Source organism: Ursus maritimus, unplaced genomic scaffold, assembly GCF_017311325.1.
Source record: "Ursus maritimus isolate PB19 unplaced genomic scaffold, ASM1731132v1 scaffold_23, whole genome shotgun sequence".
NCBI lineage: Eukaryota > Metazoa > Chordata > Mammalia > Carnivora > Ursidae > Ursus > Ursus maritimus.
In genome coordinates this window covers 34,025,727-34,029,725 of record NW_024424786.1, presented here as the reverse complement: position 1 = coordinate 34,029,725, position 3,999 = coordinate 34,025,727, and positions in this window count along the sequence as shown.

The window sequence follows — 3,999 nt, the reverse complement described above, 5'->3', positions numbered from 1 at the left end:
CTTTGCAGTTGAAGGACTACCTTTAATAATTTCTCATAAGAAGGATCTGCGAGCAATGAGTTCTCTTGGTCTTTATTTATCTGGGCATGTCTTTATTTCACCTTCCATACGCAAAGCTGTTGACTTGATTATAGAATTCTTGGTGACAGTTCTTTTTTCTTTCAGTACCTTGACTATGTCTGTCCGCTACCTTTTGGCCTCCGTTGTTCCTGATGGGAGACCTGCCGTTAATCACAGTGTTGTTCCTTTGTAAGTGAGGAGGTAAATGACTTCTGTTGCTCCCAAGGTTTTCCGTGCCTTTGGCATTCCGCCGTTGGAGAACGATGTGTCTAGGTGCGAATGTCTTTGTGTCTCCCCTTTTGGCATGCACTGGGGAGTTTTGCCCATTATTTCCACAAATATTTTTTTCTGACCTTTTCTCTCTCTGCTTTCCGTCTGGGATTCCTATCACATATCTGTGTTGAGGAACTGCCCTGTTGAAGTGGTTCTCCACCCTACCACACGGCCACGTGGGCCATGCAAACCACAGGTATTCTTCCAGAAATTTTCTATTTAGGTGTGATTGTATGATGTACGTACACAAAATTTTGCTTTCTTCCTCCTAAGTAATGGAGGTGGTTCCATTACACTATTCTGTAATTTGCCTTTTGTTTCTGTTTTCGAAGTACGGATCTTGGGCAGCCTTTTATACCGGCATATACAGACTTTTTTTTTTTTTTTTTTTTTTTTACTCATTTAAAAAGCTGTGTAGTTTTTTCAGGTAGAGACATACCATAATTTAGTTAATAAGTCCCCAGCTGATCTGTCTTTTTATCTGAAGGCTTCTCTAGATTAGAAAACTAAAGCTTACCTGACAAGCAGGAATATCCCTGGCCATTTCTCAGACAGAACTTGACCTCCTTTTTGGCACATGCATTAAGTAGCTACTGTGAGCACGGCTCACGAGCAGACCATGCCGTGGAAACATGAAGATAGCATATTTGGCTACACATACAAATGACTGCCATACGAGGTAGATGGTGGCAGGTGGCAGAGAGGGGCAGAGGATATTCTGGGAAGCACTGGAGAGAGGGATGGAGGGAAAGAAAGAGAGAGAGAGAGAGAGAAATGAGGTGATTTTTCTGGCTTGAGAAGGGTCAGGAAAGGCTTCCTGGTGTTGGTGACATTTGAGTTAGATCAGAAATGGAACAGAGGAGGGGTCTTTTGAAAAGGGTTGTGCTGGGTGGAGAGAGCAGGTGGACAGACGCAGACAAGGGACAGGGTGGGGAAGAGAAGGTGGCTTGAGCATCCTGCGTGTGAGGGAGAGCGTGGATAAGAATCTGGTACAGCAGGCTGAGCCCAGATAGCAGTGGTAAGTGCCAGTCCCGTGAAATGAGCAAGGACTGAGGACTTTCCTAAGATTTCTGCTTGTCAAGGGTCTGTTGTAAGAGTCAAAGGACTAGACTCATAGACTAGAGGTACTTTCCAGAGGAAAACCTCTTATACTGAGAGCAAACCTTGATAAATTTGTTGTAGAAACTCGTCCTCCCTTTCTTCCTACTGTGTTCTTTGGGTCCCGTTTCTCTCATCTGTTTGTCTCAGCTCACTGTTCTCCCATGGCTAGGCTGAGGCTGACCACGGGCCCACACTGCCTCCCTGTGCTGAGTTTGTGCATAGCACTCCCTGAAGCCGCTCCCCAAGGCTGCAGAGGACGTGAACTTGGGGGTCAGTCCTGTCCCAGAGGCTCACCACTGTCATTCACTCAGCTTTTCAGATGGACAGACTGGCTGCATTAGCAAAGATGTCAGGATGGGTACTCGTGTTCCTTTCACACAGAGTCACGTGGAGGGGAGGGGAGAGGATCTATCTTGAGGACCTGCCTCTTCTTGCCTCCTGGGCTTTAGGCAAGGGACAGAGACCTCTGCCTGCTCCTCTTGGCATCCTGACCTCGTGGCATGGTGACCTTAAGTTATGGTTACTTTTTTGACCAAAGGGAGCGATATTTTTTCTCCCTTTTTCAGTCTTCACATTCCTTTTTAATTAGAATGAGAATTTCTGAATTAGTTTCTCTGTCTTTGGGAGGACTTCCTGTGAGCAGAGCAGGACAACAAAGATAGGTCAAATCCAACCCTAGCACATAGGGGATGCTTCCTCCCTCTAAAACATAACATTCCATGTCTTCAGCTGGACTTCAAGGCCCATCAGGATCTGGCTGTTCTTTCCTTTCTGGCCTCAACCCTGACACGTCCCGTCTACGCATCACGTGCTTCAATCAGAAAGCACTCCAAATCTGTGCCTGGAATACTCTTCGCCCAATCTTTACCCTCCTTGTAGAGGGCTCCTGCATACCCATCCAGACTCAGATCAAATACACCACCTCTGCAAGTGTTTTCTGAGCCTGAAGTCAGCCATCTTCCCTGGAGTCTAGTGATTCATGCATATCTCATCTCGGTCTCCTTAGTGCCTATGATGGTGGCCTGGCATATTGAAGGCTCTCAGTGAATGTTTGTGGGTGAGTGCATAAACCGTCCCAGGCCCATGACGTGGGAGGTGGTTGAGATGCTGCATGGATAGTGGTTTGACAAAGTGGTTAGAGAGAAGGAAGCGGCAAAGGAGCAGGTGCATGAAGGGGTCTTAAACCCCTAGTGTGCCCCCACCCTCCCAACACCAAGGAAGAGGACTACTCCTTTCCCTCTGGTTGTCATGCTCGGTTTCCTGCCTAGCTCCAGGCCCTCCATGTCAAGTCCCACTGACTTCACACCTGTAGCTTCTCTAACTCTGCCCACCTCCAACCTGGGCTTGACTTTGGCAGCCAAGAGCCCTGGATCATGGTGAGAGCCCATGACTGCCTTTTCACTGAGGCCCAAAGACCAGGTTAGAAACTGGGATCCACAATTTACTGGCATGGGGTCTTAGGCAAACCTCTCTACTTCTTAGAGCCTTGGGTTCCTTAATTGTGAAATCAACGTGGAGGCAGGTATAAAAAATCATACCTGACAATGGATATGAAAGTACCTCCTGAAAATGCTGGAGATAATTATTACGATGGCAACAGATAAAAAGAAATGCATGGAATTTTGCTCTTCCCTGGATTCTTTCCTGAAAGCTGAAGCCAAAAGAATGTCAGAATCTAAGGATGGACAAATACCACATGAGCCAACGTGTTGAGTCATTCTGAAGAAATGAAGCAGAATCTTTGGAGCTTTTTATCCTCTCTTAACAGGAAACAGAGTGAACTAGACTCTGACTCCGTGGGACTCCTGCCCTTCATGCCAACCTAGAAGCAGTGTAGCCTAATGATATAGAGAATGCGTTTGGAGTCAAATGACCTGGATTCAAATCCCATCTCTGCCAACTGTGTAGACTCCCTTAAGCAATAGCTTACTTAGTTTCGTTGTGCCTCAATGTCTCTTAAGTAAAATGGGAATACTTTTTATGATGGTACTTATCTGTTCTGCTTGTTGCAACGAGATGCTGTGACTCGGCAAAGCCCTCCAAAGAGTGGCTGGCACACAGTAAATGTCAGCTTTGAGCATTTCCTCTGTTAGCCTCCTGCCCACAGGGGTTTGACAATTTTGCTTTTGCTCTCATCTTGAATAAAACAACGAGGCTCAATAATGACCAGGCAGAAGGCAAGGAAAAACATCTAATGAAAGACTGGCTACTAAGGGAGGCTAGAAAGGATCTTGTCAACTCTCTAGTCCAATTCTTTCATTTTAAAAATGAAGCCCAGGGTGGAAATATTCTCCCTGAGTTTACATAAGAAACTTAGTTCACTTTATTGGCTTGTTTCCCATGCTGATTATACTCCTCGCATTATCCACATTTCTGCGGATCAGTGAATGAATAAGTAAATCTTGCCTCTGCATGCTATTTTCCAATGTGTGTAACATACAAAATAAAGTTATCATGGTCACAATTTAACCCAAAAAATGCTGGATTAAATGAAATGAAACAGGTTCTCTCTCTCTCTCTTTTTTTTCTCTGTGCTCTTCTCCAGAAGGGACTTTCCCACGGGCA